This window comes from Ursus maritimus, unplaced genomic scaffold, assembly GCF_017311325.1.
Source record: "Ursus maritimus isolate PB19 unplaced genomic scaffold, ASM1731132v1 scaffold_35, whole genome shotgun sequence".
NCBI lineage: Eukaryota > Metazoa > Chordata > Mammalia > Carnivora > Ursidae > Ursus > Ursus maritimus.
The window spans coordinates 20,106,940-20,123,752 of NW_024426119.1; the positions used below are offsets into that span (position 1 = coordinate 20,106,940).

Here is a 16,813-nt window from a genome sequence, read left to right on the forward strand (position 1 = left end):
GCTGAAGAAGTCTTCTGGGAACTCTATCCTGAGTGAAACAAGATAGCAACTTGTGATGAGTGGTAAATGGGACTGTTTCCCTTGGAAACGGTGGTTTTAAGTCCCATATCTATCACTGAGGCAGCCAGCATAAGGACCCCATTATAAGTGCCCTCTGAAGACACATTGTGGGGAAGGATGTCTAATTTCCCTTGGGACTAGAATACAATTTTCAGTTATATTATGCTTTCTCACAGATGAGGAGGGCTGTCCTCAGCTGTTTATACCAGTGTTCTAAAATACTCTAGAAAAAGCATTTGAAATGGCTCCCATGATCAGAGCAATATTGAGTCAATGCGTTATCTGTATTTTTTTTTTTTTTTTTTTTTTTGCGCTACAAAGTGTGTGTAACATGGGCGCCTGGGTGGCTCAGTCGTTAAGTGTCTGCCTTTGGCTCAGTCATGATCCTAGGGTCCTGGGATCAAGCCCCGCATCGGGCTCCCTGCTTGACAGGAAGCCTGCTTCTCCTTCTACCACTCCCCCTGCTTGTGTTTCCTCTCTTGCTGTCTCCGTCTCTGTCAAATAAATAAATAAAAGCTTTTTAAAAAAAAGCGTGTGTAACAATTTTATAGTCATAAAAACTTGTTAAAATTAATTTCAAAAGAAAAGCAGGATATACATCCATCCATACATTTATTATTATTATAATAAATGTTAAAAATACATGAGAAAAAAGTATAATAGCAAATTATCAAAAGTGGTTGTTTTGGATGATGTTGACTAATACTTACTGAATACTCCCTGGAATCAGATAGTTTTTCTGAATTGCTCATTTCATTTCATAGCAACCCTATAGTTACAGTTAACGTCATCTCTGTCTGACAAATAAAGAAACTGAGGCACAGACAAGTAAAGCAACATTCCCAGCATCGTATAGGTAGTTGGCAGCACAATTGGGATTTGAACATAGTCAATTAGACACTAAAATCTGTGTTCCTACCATACACATACTCTCAAACATATGTATTTTATTCTTTTGGCTTCCCCCCTTTTTATATGATAAGCATACTTTACAATGAAAAGAAATGTAAGGTTATCCATATTTCTTGTTTGTCATATGGAAAAATAAAATAGTATTAAAGGATCAATAGACCAAATTCAAGGTGATGTACAAAATGTATCCTAAAATTACAACTTGTTTTATAAAATTCTGCCTTGTATAAATAAAATTCCATTGCCCATTTCTTGCTGAGACTGTTTTTAGAGAACAGGCAACTGCATGTGTCCTGATGGAATGACCCATACCCTGGAAAGATAGCCTGCTGTGACTGCATCTGCAACCTGAATCACAATTTTCAAAAGAATTAAACTAGAAAAAGAAAACTACAGTCCCATGAAATATGTGATTCGAAAAAAATAATAGTGAAGCCATTTTAACTTTTTAAAATCATTAATCAATTCTATTTTAATTTTAATATTTTTCTGGGGAAAATATATGATTTAAAAAGTATGGATTTTTAAATGTTACATTTTTTCTGAAAGAAATATTGACGCTTTAAGTAGGAAAAATTAAACAGGACATCATGGTATCGATTGAAACTCAACTATAAGCCTTTTTAGAAAGAACTCTATAGAGGAAGAAGTATATTGAAATCTGTATATGATGTCTACTGGAAGAATCAGTGACTGTAGGTTCCATTTTACACAAGAGTCAGTTTAGATCCAGCTAAGGAAGGCCGTAATTTGGGGTGACTCTGGTAGTATAGCTAAAGTGATACTGTACACTGCTACCATCCAGTGTCTCGGCTGCATGTCGTGGATGACCTAAGGAAGAGGTCAAAGATTTTTTTTTTAAGATTTTTAAATTTATTTTAGAGAGAGACAGACAGAGTGCAAGTGGGGGGAGGGGCAGAGGGAGAGAGAGAAAACCGAGCAGACTCCAAGCTGAGCACAGAGCCCCACGGCAGACCGATCCCACAACCCTGAGATCATAACCTGAGCTGAAACCATGAGTGGGACACACTTAATGGACTGAGTCCCCCATGAGCCCCGAGGTCAAAGACTTTTTTTTAAGTTTACTTCCAATCAACATTACATGATAAAGAAAAACATACCTATATTGGAAATAAGATAGAAGTTTAAAAAAGTATTTTCTTAATATTTATTCAGAGTTGGAAAAGACACATCTCACTAACTTTTGCCAAAAGATCACTGAGTACTATAAAGCCATATTTACCTCACTGGGTTGAAAGCCTCCCACTTGCTGTCACTCAGCCACTTATCCAGTATTTTCTATATTCTTGTGATTCATATATTAGATTTAAATTAACAGGAATATGTTACAGACTCTCCTGTAAATAGTACACATTTTATAAACACACGCTTAATGATGACTAATACTGTCTCTTCTTTCTGCTGTTAATTTGTGCAGAGTTGATGAAATCGCACTCTGAATATCCACTTAAGTATGGGTGTAAAACAAAATGTTCCCAAATTACATGTTCTGAACTATAGAAAACCAGCTTTTGTCAATTAGGGTGGATTCCTCCCTCTCAGATGTTGATAGGATGTGCTTGTTTCATCAAATGCATAATTATAAATTAATAGTTTTAATCATGAAATGAAATTACAAATGTAGCCATATAAAATAGTTCTTAAGGGTACATCTCTCTATCACACTTACGAAGGTGTATCTGAATGACCGATACAACTGAAATTTGGCTATGTAAAAAAATCCTAATCTATACAATAAGAATGGAAGTAATGCTGGATCTTGAACCCTGTCTTATTCTAGCTGTAAAAAAAATGTTACAATCCACAGAAATATGATCTAATTGAAGAGAATTCCCATAGTGTTACTCACTAAGGAATGATTTTACAAAATAATTTTGCTTATTATACTTCATAACTTAATAGTTACCTATATTTAGAATTATGTAACCTTTTTATTTTAAATTTTTTTTAATAATGCAAGGGAATTTTCTCCAATATTTATTCTTAGTTGTCCACTTTTAAATACCTAAGGGCACTTGAATAAAAAGTACGAAGAACATCCCAATAAAGAATTTTAATTTGTTTTGTTTCTTAAATTCCACATATGTATGAAATCATGTGGTATTTGTCTTTCTCTGACTAACAAAGGATAAAGGCAAAAAAAAGGAAGAGAGAGGCAAACCAAGAAACAGATACATAACTATTGAGAATAAACTGATGGCTACCAGAGAGGAACTGGTTAGGGCTACAGATTAACTAGGTAATGAGGATTAAGGAGTGCACTTGTGGTGGTGAACAGCAGATGTAGTATGGAAATGTCGAATCATTATATTGTACACCCCAAACTAATATTACATTGTATGTTAGCTAACTGAAATTTAAATAAAAACTTTAAAAAAAAAAAGAATTAATCTAAGTACAAGGGAAAGGTCTCAAAAGTTTATCATAAAATTACCAAAGTAATAAGATTCATATTCAAAAGATCATGGTGGTTGATAAATGGGGGAAGAGGTTAAACCAGTTTCTCATTCTTTCCTGAGAAAGAGTGGTACATGGACTGGGGTTGGTGGCTATAAGAACTGAGAGAGGAAGTGCGTATGAAATGCATTTTAGAAGTAGAATTAACAAAACTTAGGATAAACCATGTAAGTCAGTGGAATGACTCTTAGATCTTTGTTTTGCGTTGTGTTTTGCTTGACCAGTTAAATGAATAATGGTGTCATTTATTGAACTAAGAAGCCTGGAGGAAGGGAGACGTCAAGATTCTACAGCTACATGTAAAGTCTGGGCTGCTTTTCAGCTATTTAGTCAAGCTTTCAAGCAAGCTATTGGGTATAAAACTTTGGAACTAATAGGAGATATAAGAGCTGGAGATATAAACTTAGATTCATCAATATCAGATGGCATTACATCCATGGGACGAGAAGAAACTATCTATGGAGTGATAGCGAACAATGAGAGAGAACGTTTGACTCTATTCAGATGCTCTCCTTCATGTGGGGGTCAAGTAGAGGAAAAGTAGCCTGTAAGGAGACAAAGAAGTGGTAGCCAGTGACACAGGAGGAAAACCAGGAGAGTGCAACACTGTAGCAGGAATAGAAGAAAGCATTTTCAGACACATTCACCAACACGACCCTCTGAACTATGCCTTTTAGCGGCTCAGACCAGCAATGAAAAAAGTTTTAAATAAGAAATATAAAGAATGATTTTGCAAAAGGAGGGAAAAAGGGGGAAAAAAAGAGAAATAATTTGGATAATGATTAAAGAGACAATTTAATCCTTTTATTTACTAACGTGGCATTTACTGACCACAGGTTAATTTGGGAGCTTCTGACCCTAAGACCAAGGAAGAGGAAGCTGAGAAAGCCGTTCCCAGACGTGTCAGCATGCCAGGATCTCGAGGAACAAACATAAAGGAATCTTTTTCACTTGCAGGGCTGTAGTCACTTCAAGTCATGACTTGGCCAACAAGTGCCAAGTTTAACATTCAGAAACATGAGAAAAAAGACAAACGAGCAAAAGCAAACAAAACAAGGTATGAGAGAGATGAAAGTAGTGCTCCCCCTCTCTCTTCACCACCCCACTCACCTGCCATAAACATCTGCATCAAGCAGCCAGACGGTAGGTACTGGAGGGACAAATACAAACGAAAATAAGGGGCTTAATTCTCTCTGTTGAAAATAAAGGAAGAGATTTCCCTCTCCTCCTTTTATTTTGAGCATTTACTTTAGAAAAATTACAACTTTAAGCACCATCTACTTTGAAATGCATAAAAATCCCTTTAAAGACTAGATCACCATTTTGTCAGCTTTATGATTAGGAATGTCTTTCTCCAGGACTTGGAGCCATCTGTCCGAAATGTAAAAATCAAGGAAAAGAGTTTCTGTAGGAGGGTAACTGTGCACCTTGCTTCACGTTACAAAACTATCTCTTGTCATAAAGACAAGAAAAGTTTGGTTTTCCTCTGGATAAGGCTAAGTAGATATCACAGATGGTCACCCCAATTTCCAAGTAAGGTTAGGATGAACTGTGTGCAATAAGCCGCTTTGTCAAGTCCTCCTACTTGAAGATTAGTTCTTGTTTATCCTGAGAACATGTATGGAATGGTTGTGTCTGCTTGGATATATAAAATTGGGGGGGCGGTTTCTCGTCTTTGCAGTCTCTTAGCTGATCACCTAAGGTGCACACACATTCTGTTTTAATGCTTATTCGATAGTAAAGTATCTTCTTTTTCAACTAACTTTGTGAAGAGGATGTCTGGATTGGAGGAGACTGTGTTTATATTTCCCCAACAATACCTGTTTACTATTTAAATTAACCATCTTTCTTAATTAAAATTAATTTAAAAAATCCTCCTTTTCTTACCAAATGATAAAGGGAAAAAAATTAAAAGCTCTTAGAAAAGGTGGATAATCTATAAGGAAACCGTGGATTTGCAATGCATCAATCCTGATGAGAGAGCTTTTCTTATTTTTTCCCCAAATAATACATTATGTAACATAGTAATTAATATCTATGCTATATAATGAGATAAATTATATAGAATAAAGGTTTTTAAATTAGAGGAAAAGTACATTTATATATATATATATTTGTAAATATTTTATTTATTTATTCGACAGAGAGAGAGACAGCCAGCGAGAGAGGGAACACAAGCAGGGGGAGTGGGAGAGGAAGAAGCAGGCTCATAGCAGAGGAGCCTGATGTGGGGCTCAATCCCAAAACGCCAGGATCACGCTCTGAGCCGAAGGCAGACGCTTAACCACTGTGCCACCCAGGTGCCCCAGGAAGAGGGAATAGTATTTTAATAGTCTTTCAGATGAATACAAATATTCTTCTTTGACACTATATCAAAACTCAATAGGTGGCAGTTTTTTAGGCTAGTTACCATGTAGAATATGAAGCCATTTCACTGAACTTTTCATACTCTGTTTGTGTTAAAATCCATTCATCTATCTTATATTTTGAACAGATCCCTTACTCATGCATGGCTTTGTAATATCACACATTGATCATTTGTAAAATATTTGTTCATAAAACTATTGCAGACGTTCCAAAATTGACATTTTATTATAAAATAAAACAAATTATATTTGTTTATAGAAAAGGATCTCATTAAAAAAAAAAACTAGGTTATGCAAAACCGTCAAGTTCATGTGACATATGCCACAATGGACTAGTACAGTTTGATAAACTAAAGACCTACAGAAACACAATGTATTACTTCGTGTGTTGAGATCTACTAATGCTAGTATCTTAGATGTATCCACTTGATAATAATAGGAATAGCTATAAAGATCCTAATAATATATATAATCTAATCTTAAATGATTTGATGTCTGTGATTTGCTTCCAAAAAATTCAGAGGAGGGATGCCTGGGTGGCTCAGTTGGTTAAGTGTCTGCCTTTGGCTCAGGTCATGATCCCAGGGTTCTGGGATCAGGTCCCACATCAGGTTCCTCGCTTAGCAGGGGGCCTGCTTCTCCCTCTGCCTGCCACTCCCCCTGCTTGTACTCTCTCTGTCTCTGAAAAATAAATAAATAAAATCTTAAAAAAAAATTTCAGAAGAGGGGACATGGAGGTCAGTATAGATAAAACAAGATCAGACATGGGCTGAAAATTATTATTCATCATATTATTCCCTTTACTTGTGTACATGTTTGAAATTTACCACAATAAATATTAATATATAATTTGAACTCTTCAAAGGACTTATGGTTTTCCTTTCTAGATCCTAATATGATTACTTAAGAACCAAATTTTTCTTAAATTTAATTTGATGAAGTAGATAACTAAAAATAATCTATCTTACGATGATGAGGGATTGTACAGGAGTACTTAACACATTGATTTGTCATACTCTCCTAAAAAAGCAATTTTCTTCCACAAATATCATCTAACAAGTTTGTCCTTCCTTAAGCCACAGGCAAAAATATCAGGTAATACCATCAGCAGTCTAACAAACAAATAATATATGCTCAAATTACTTTCCAGTAATTTTAACTTCCAACTTTACACAGAAATATATTTTTTTCACTCGAGGAAAGTCAAAAATTTTTGCAGGTACTTTCGTTAAAGTAACCAATGTGTTGTTTCCTACAACCCAGATACCTCTTTTCCCAATTTAAGCAATAATTCCAACATGATTTTTATGTTTAAATGAAGCGAATTGCCTTCTAAAAACTAGGTTAATCTATTGAATTTCAAAGATTTGAGATCAAATTTGAAAAGAGGACATGCTGCATCTCACAGTAATATCAAGCTTTTTTTTCCTTCTTTTTCATACTGGAAGATTATTTTCCATGTCTTCTAATGTTAATAGAGAACTGATGACTACTCAAAAGTATCAGCAAAATGAGGTGGGACAGAGAAAGGTTACTGATTGTCTTTTACAGCGTTCTCTGGAGGCATCATACAGGACTTACAACTTTTAAAGTTTCATTGAAGTGCAAACATCAAAAGTGCACAGCTTTTCTTTACAACTCATGCGCTTTTTTTTAAAAAAAAAGTTCTTTAGTTTCCTTTAATCTAGAATAGTTTCCCAACTGATTTGTCTTTTATGACATTAATATTTTTAGAGGCCAGAGCAATTATTTTGCAAAGATTTGGTCAAAGGCCAAAACTGTATTAAAAAAAAAAAAAGGGAAACAAAGAGAAGTTTCATCCTGTTTCCACTCTTCCCATTTAGGTAACCATTTTTCAAGAGTTTCTAGTTTATAATTCCTGTATTGTTATTCCTCCTCCTCCCTCCTCCTCTCCTCCTCCTCCTCCTTCTTCCTCTTAACAAAAAATAGGTGTATTTATCTTTATATCCCCTTCTTTCTTATACAACAGTTAGTATGCTATATATAGTCTTTTATGCTTCTTTTTCCAACTTAAAACTATGCCTGGAAACACTCTGTATCAGAGATCTTCCATTTCTAGATACTTCCTCATTTTACTTTTTGGCCACAAATAACTCTGTTGTGTGGATGCGCCATACTTTATTTAGTCAATCTCCTGCGGATGGGCATTAAGGTTATTTCCAAACTTTTGTGCTTAGAAGTAATGCTGGAACAAATAACCGTGCATATACTTTGCTTCATATTAATAGATGAGCACTTCAAGGTAGTTTTCTTCTCATAATTTATTCTAACTTATTCTTTCCTTCTAAACGATATGATATTTTTACATTGATACCTTTGATCCATTTGGAGTTCATTCTCTGTATGACATAGGGTGATCCGACGACTTTCAAGGGGCCACACTGTCATTTAGTTAAAGGTCCATCTTTCCCCCCAGGGATTTGAGCAGCCACATGTAATATATAATATACTTCTATATATACTTTGGTATATTTCTAGATTTGATATCCTCTTCACTAGTCTCTGTTATCCACCAATCCATGCTGTTTTAATTACAGAGACTTTATAGTATGTTTTAGCGTCTGATGGGTTTTAGTATCTGGTGGGGCTAGACCCATTTTTTTTTTCTTATTTTATTTAAACAGGACTCTCACAACTATTCTTGTAAGCTTATTTTCTTATATGAACCTTAGAATTGATTTCTTTGCTCCAGAAATACTTGTGATATTTCAGCTGGGATAGCACTTAATGTAAATGTCAACTTGAGAACTGACATCTGCATATCATTAACACATCTTATCCATAAAGAAGGGATGCCTTTAATTTGCTCAAGTCTATTGCTGTGTCTTTCAAGACTGTTATGTTTTCCTCATATGGGTTTTGCACATTCTTGTTAGGTTTATTCCCTAGTACTCTGTATTTTTTGTTACTACTCTAAAGAGATTTTTCTTTATTATTAAATCTGTTAGGTATAACCCTACTTCGAATATCCAAAGCTATCTATTACATTTCTTTTGGCAGTAAAATAATTTTACTTCAGTGAAATAATTTTAATCTTTCCCTAGGGCAGATGGATATCCAGGGCTGAGTGGACACAAAATTCATGTACCATCCTTGAAAGGGCAAAATAGAGCATCTTTCTACCTTGAAAGTGAGCTCATTTGTTTTCTGAAGGCCTTTTAAGATTACTTCTGTGCCAGAATGACACCTAGTGGCCCACTCTGGTATAGTCACTGATACAGACGTGACCAGTTCTCAGAGAATTAGGGACTACAGAATTACCTTGCACATGTTTGAGTATTAGATTATTTCATATACAATTAATTATTACAAAACCTATGATAAGAATAACCACATCAATTAATGGATACTGATATAAGAATCATTGCTTTAAACAACAGAAGTTCCCCTTTGAAATAAATATTTATATGGGGTGCTTGAGTGGCTCAGTCGGTTAAGTGTCTGACTCTTGATCTCAGGTCTTGATCTCAGAGTCGTGAGTTCAAGCCCCATGGAGCATACTTAAAAAAAAAATATATATATATTATATATATGTACATTTCATCATTTCCTGTGGCTTCCTATCTCAGTAAGTCAAATCCATTTATGTTATTAGTTTCCTGCCCACCATATGTAGTTGGCAAATATTTCAGAAAGAAAAGTGAATAGAAATAGCTCTGGTTTTGAAGGTAGACAATCCTGAAGATATGTCTCTGCGCCATCACTGTATTTTAAGCATATTATTAAACTTTCGGAACCTCTGTATGACTAGCATTTGAAGGGAAATAAAAGAAAACACTTTGTGTTCCATACTGGGTCTCTAGAGAGCATAGGGAAGAATAATCATAGAAAGAAAAATATAAGTGAGATCAAGAATTCAGGAGCACCGGGTGTTGTATGTAAGTGTTGAATCATTAAATTGTACACCTGACACTAGTGTTATACTGAATGTTAGCTAAGTGAAATTTAAACACAAACTTAAAAAAAAAGAATTGAGGAGGATAGAGCCAGAGGTGAAGAAAAATGTGAGATACCTAGGACCCTCCCCCATGAAGAATTCTCAGACAGGTGGTATTTCTTACTGTGCATGGCACCGAGTTTTCTAACATCTTAAGCAAATCTCAAAAATTCAAGAGAATTTAACTAACATGTAAATTACACATGTAAAGTACCTGACATATAGTAGACGCTATGGAAATTTTGGTTCTCTGTCCATGTGTACTTCCTTTTTTCCTAATAAATGAACTCTAATAAATAAATGGATTAGTTTATCTTTGATATCATTTGCCTTAATAAGCCAGAAAATTAATGTAAAAAATTAAAATACTGAAATGCAAATTTTGGCAAATATCTGATGAGGAAGGCCAATCTTAGTTTCTCATTACAGAGCACACACACTTGTTAAAATATATATTTTAACAAGACTTTATTCAGCACTATTGTAATAGGTGTCAAGACTATTACAAAATGGAAGAGAGACTGGGCTCAACTCCAAATATAGCACACAAAACTGGAGATTAATAGCAAAGAAGCAGAGCGAGGTATCAGTGGATAAAAAATTACTACGAGGAGGTATCGCGGGTAGCGGGATTTTTGCTAAACCAACTAACAGGATTCCTGCTGAAGGGAAGTCAAGGTGATGTGATATCAAGGGTGGGGGATTCTCGCTAAACTGAGTTTGCAGGATTCTTTTTTTTTTTTTAAAGATCTTATTTATTTATTTGTCAAAAGCAGGGGGAGTGGCAGGCAGAGGGAGAAGCAGGCTCCCTACTGAGCAAGGAGCCTGATGCAGGAGTCGATCCCAGGACCCTGGGATCATGACCTGAACCAAAGGGAGATGCTTAACCGACTGAGTCACCCAAGCATCCTGAGTTTGCAGGATTCTCACTACAAATGGACTAGATGAGACAAAGACAAGGACCAAGGACAAGGCCTCGTTGAAAAGATGGCTCAGAGGAGTGTGACTAATGTTTGATCCAGAAGACCATCTTTGTCATAATCCTCAAAGACTGTCACCATGGATGATGTCTGAATAGATACCACTCTAGAATGAAGAAGATGCTTACTTGATCCAGAAAAGAACCTTAACTTTTAGGCTTGTTCATGAATAACCATATTTTAATTATTAAGAGAGTACTTTTATAAAAGGTTATATCATAACTAAGCAGTGAGAGAAAATTTTGCAATGTTATATGGAAAAGTGTCTGTCAGGTAAGCAGGAATGTGGAGAACCATGAAGACCTGAGTTCTGTCTCCAATCTTGCCTGCCTTAGCCCTCAGTATATTAAGAAATTAAATACCACCAGTTTATATATGCACTACCAAAAAATAACCTACTTATAAAAGGAAAGTTAGCTCTTTTGTTTTCTATGGATTCTAAGATGTAAGGGTGACATCTGGTGGACAGAGTCCTAACATGTTTAGCAAGGTAGCTTAAATTTCTACCTGACTCCCCACCTCTTTAAAAGTTGTGGAAGGGTTGAAATCTAAAAAGGAAGTTGTGCTTCCACTAGGTAGAAACAAACTATTCAAGATGAGTCCTGATAACTGAATGATTGGATCTAGAGATACCAAACTATTAGTGCTCATTTCTAAGAAGAAATGAGGCTGTGAATGAAAAAAAATAAAAAGAAAATAGTGTGTTTTGTCTTGTTAAAGGATAGTTGCTAAAAGGGGGTATAATTATGACTCATACAGACATAAACTGATCCTGTGTCAAAGATCTTACTTAACTCATTAATTAATAAGAAAACCAGTAAGTTCTTATAACCTGTTCAAAGAAAAATTCAAAGAACATATGTGTATAGTCAGATAAGGAATGCCAAAATAAAATGGATCAACACTTAATTACATTCCACCAGACACAACTAATTTTCATTTCTATGGACAAAATCATTCGTGCTACTATTAATTTTATGTAACTCATTGAGTTGTAAAACAGCCAAATATGTTGAAAGGCAGAGACAATTGGAATGAGTGCCTATTTCAAAGTCTTTCATTAATTTTTCTAAAAATCAATAATTACTTATTAAACACCGATTATGCACAATGCCAGAGTAACTGAAGGGAAAAGAAAAGAAAGTCACATACACTTAAGGAACTTATTACATCTGATAAAATGAGAGTAATGCCTAAAAAAGATCTTTGGAATTCTGATAGATCCTTTGAAGTTCCTTTCTTCCTTACTTCTCTCCAAAATATTTTTGGAGCACCTACTATTGACATATGCTTTCTAGGCACTTTCTAGGCGCTACATATGACATGTGAAAGAGAGACCGGTTCTTCTCTCCCGTGGTGTTTTCCTTGTAGTGGGGGAATGTAGAGAATTAATAGGCAATTACAAAATCCAGGTTAAGGGGCGCCTGAGTAGCTTAGTCTGTTAAGTGTCTGCCTTTGGCTCAGGTCATGATCTCAGGGTCCTGGGATCAAGCCCCACTTCAGGCCCCCTGAGCAGTGGGGAGCCTGCTTCTTCCTCTCCCTCTGTCTGCAGCTCCCCCTGCTTGTGCTCTCTCCTTCTCTGTCAAATAGATAAATAAAATCTTTTTTTAAAAAATTCAGGTCAATATTCCTTTTATCACCTTGACATTACAATTCTTCAAAATTCTGAAAACCAATGACCTTTACCTTCATGCCACAGAAGTTCTCCACCTACGGTACACTCCAGAGTAGTATGACATGCAGGTTCTGGTGTCAGGTGGATGACACTGTTTTCTGATCTTTTGGAATACACTGCTAGAGTTAAATTTACTAACACTCCACTTTATAGATAAGAAAACTGGGGCTGAGAGATAAGAGACATGATATACCAAAGTCACGTGTAAAATTAATGGGAGAGCTAGCCCTATAATCAGGATATCTTGATATAGGCTTCTATTTTATTTACTTCCATAAATTATAAAGGGCAGCATGATGGCATGATTTGAGGGGCATTCAGAATCCCTGCAACAACCATTGGCTTTTTTAATAGAGAAGAAGAATGAGCTCTGGCTAAATAGTGGTCTGGGTTCAGCAGTTAGCCCATTTGCCAGCTGTGTAAACACTGGCAAGTAACATCTCTCTTTACTTCAGTTTTTCTGTTGGCAAATGGTAATAATAATAATAGCAGTTTCCATAGGGCTTCTCTGTAAGAAATAAATGAGTTAGTATTTGCAAGAACTCAGAAAAATTCCTGGTACTTAGCACTAAGTAAAATGAGCAAGAAATAGGGCAGACAGAGTTCTCATTTTAAAGTAAGCTAAATTTTGCTGAACCTACAAAAGGACTTCATTGACGGGCTCTTCGATCTGATAATGGTAGAGTAGCCTGGAGAGACCAAATGGCCCCCAGATAAAAGTTTTAAAATTCGAACAAAATTATTTAAGAAGAAAACCCATTTGGAGATACTGGACAACAACCAAAAGCAGGTAGAAACTGGAAGAAAATCTATTCTGGTAAAACAGGAATTGAACCTGGTGACAACAGGGGAATTTATAGCTTCTTGCCTGAGGACAATTCCCAATCATCACAGCAGTTTAAGGTAGCAGAATAACAAAGCCTTATTGCTCTGAAGGATAGGAGGTCAGAGTTCAGGGCCCAAGTAGCAAACGGAAAGCTACAGAAGAGAGTTTGGAAGGGAAGAACCACGCAGGGAATGAGTCCCCAAATATGCACCCAGTATTGACCTGAAGTGTTGGCCAACCACTAAACTAACATTCCTCCACAGAGGAACTAGTAAAAAACAAAACAAAAACAAAAACAAAAAAACCCTAAAACAAAACAAAACCCCAGAGTCTGAAAATCACGAATCTGAGGGAAAATGTTAGCTACTGACTTACAGAGGGGAAAGAGTATGAGTTTGAGTATGGAGTCAAGGTAAGTGTTGATTAGAATAAAAGTCACTCTTCCACATTTCTTCTACAGAAGGTATCCAGTCAAAACTTGGTAGACATGCGAAGAAACAGAAACATGTGACCTTACTTAAGAACAAAAGTCAAGTCCAAACTGAAATGTCACAAACAGTTCCATTAGGAGAAATAAAATTTTTTTTGAAGTAACACATATAAATAAAAGGCTACACTTAACAGAAATTTCTCCTCTTGGCCGTAACAGTTACTCAGACTTTCCTTGTTTTTACAACTTTGCCAATATGAGGAGGACTGGTCAGATATTGCAGGATGCCCTTCTATTAGAAATTATCTTAAGTTTTAATAATGATTAGGCAAAGGTTATGGGTTTTGAGGAGAAAAATTGTCCTGACATTTTCTAGTTTTATTTTTTACATTTAGGTCCAAGATCCATTTTGTTGTAACATACAAGGTCTGTGTCTAAATTATTTTACATGTGAATGTCCACTTGTCCCAGTACCATTTGCTGAAAAGATTATCCTTTATCCCTTGAATTGTCTTTGTCCCTTTGTAAAAGATCAGCTGACAACATTTGTGTGGGTCTATTTCTTGACTTTCTACACTCATCCATTGATCTATTTACCTAAGCTTTCACTAATACAATACATAGTCTTGATTACCGCCGGTTTATAACAAGTCTTGAAGTCGGACAGTGTGAGTTCTCCAATTTTGTTCTTCTTCTTTAGTATTGTATTGGCTATTCTGGGTCTTTGTATTTCAATATAAGCTTTAGAATCAGTTTGCCAATGTCCACAAAATAGCTTACTAATACTTTAGTTGGGATTAAATTGAATCTGTAGATCAAGTTGAGAACTGACATCTTAACACTATTGTCTTCTTATTCATAAACATGAAGTCTCTCTCCATTTATTGAGTTCTTTGATTTCTTTCATAATAGTGTTGTAGTTTTTCTCATTTAGATCTTATACATATTTTGTTATTTGTATGCCCACTCCTTCATTGTATTTATTTATTTGGGTGCTAATGGAAACAGCACTATGTTTTTAATTTCAAATTCCATCTATTTGTGGCTGGTGTATAGGACAGCAATTGACTTTTGTCTATTAGCCTTATGTCCTACGACTTTGCTATAATCACTTAGTTCCAGGATTTTTTTTTTTTTTTTTTGTCAATTCACTGTGACTTTAATTAGGCAGACAATTATATCATCTGCAAAACAAAACTGTTTTATTCCTTCCTTATAATCTGTATAGTGCTTACTTCCTTTTCTTTTCTTATTGTACTTGTTATGACTTCCAGCACAATGTCGAACAGGAGTGGTGAGAAGAGACATGCTTGCCTTATTACTAATTTTAGGGGAAAGCATTCAGTTTCTCACCAGTAAGTGTGATGTTAATTATAGGTTTTTTAGATGTTCTTTACCAAGTTGAGAAAACTCCCTCAACCCTAGTTGAAGGAGCTTTATCATGAATGGGTATAAGACTTTGTCAAATATTTCTTCTGCATCATCAATATAACATTTTTCTTCCTTTGACTGCTGACATGGTGGACTGCATTAACTGAAATGTGAATGTTGAGCTAGACTTAAATAACTAGAATACATCCTGTTTAGTTTGGTGTGCAATTCTTTTTAAACATTGTTAGATCCAATTTACCAATACCTTGTTGAGAATTTTTGCATCTATCTTTATGACAGATATTGGTCTGCAATCTTCTTTTTGTAATGCCATTATATGTTTTGATAGTAGGATAATGCTAGCCTTTAGAATAAACTAAAAACTAGTCCTTCTGCTGCTTATTTTTAAAAGAGAATGTAAAGACTTGGTATCGTTTTTCCCTTAAATAGTTGGCAGAATTCATCAGTGAAACCAACTGGGCCTGGTGCTTTCCTTTTGGAAGGTTATAAATTCTTGATACAATTTCTTTAGTATAGGACTATTTAGATTATCTATTTCTCCTTGTATGCATTTTGGTAGTTTGTATTGAAGAAAATCAGAATATGTCGCCCTAAAACATGCCTCTTTGACATAAACATTACTTTGAGCTGAAGACAAATAAGAAGCAGTAAGCACAGGAAAAGCTCTATGCTCTTTTTTCCTCCCTAAAGGCAGGGTATATATTTGCCTTTTTTGAAGGTGAATCTAGACTCTGATCAGCCCAGAATGGCACCATAGAGTCACAAGAAAAACCCTACTCCATTAGTTTCTCCCCATATATCTACCTTCCCACAGTCTGCGACCATTGGAAGCCTAAAACTATTTTCCTTTGTCTTATCACTTCTCTAAAGATACATTGTTCTTTGGTTAAGATGCTATATAAGTCAAAGCTATATAAACCACTTCTTTAAGTCATCATCTCTGAGTTTTTCCCCTGTAAATATGAGGTATACATGTGAAAAAACTTACTGCTTTTCTCGTTAATATGTGTTTTGCTACAGTTGAGAACCTAAAATGAGTACATTTTTTCTCTCCCCTACAGTATTTTTCAAGTAATTGGTCAATTTCATCTATGTTATCAAAATTGTGGGCACAGAGTTGTTCATAATACTTGTTTATTATCCGTGTAATGTCCATGATTTCAGTAGTGATACCCCCTCTTTCATTCTGATATTAGTAATTTGTATCAACTTTCTTTTCTTGGTTACTCTGTCTGGCTAGAGGTTTATCAGTTTTAATGCTCTTTTCAAAGAATCAGATTTTATTTTATTTACAAGAATTTTATTAGACCACTGTTTTCAATTTCAATTTGATATCTCCTTTAATTTTTATTATTTCTTGTCTTCTACTTGGATTAGGCTTATATTATTCTTCTTTCTATACTTTCCTAATGTGGAAGTTTAAATTGATTTTAGATGTATCTTATTTTCAAAAATACGTGTGCATTCAGTGCTACAAATTTCCTTCTAAGCATTGCTTTTCCTATAACCACAAATTTTGATAAGATGTATTTTTATTTTCATTTACTTTAAAATATTTTAATATCTCTAAGACACTTCTTTGATATGTTTTATTTATTTAGAAATGTGTTGTTTAATCTATATTTATATTGCTTTGATTGATTTCCAGTTTGATTCCATTTGGTCTGAGAACATAATGTGGATGACTTCTATTGTTTAAAAATTTTAGGTGTGTTTTATGGTCTAGAACATGACCT

General features: G+C 35.1%; 1 long non-coding RNA gene across 1 annotated transcript in view; it reads right to left on the reverse strand.

Moving 5' to 3' along the window:
• Window positions 1–16,813, reverse strand: part of LOC103676763 — a 62,139-nt gene that overhangs the window by 18,679 nt on the left and 26,647 nt on the right. The window lies entirely within an intron of this gene.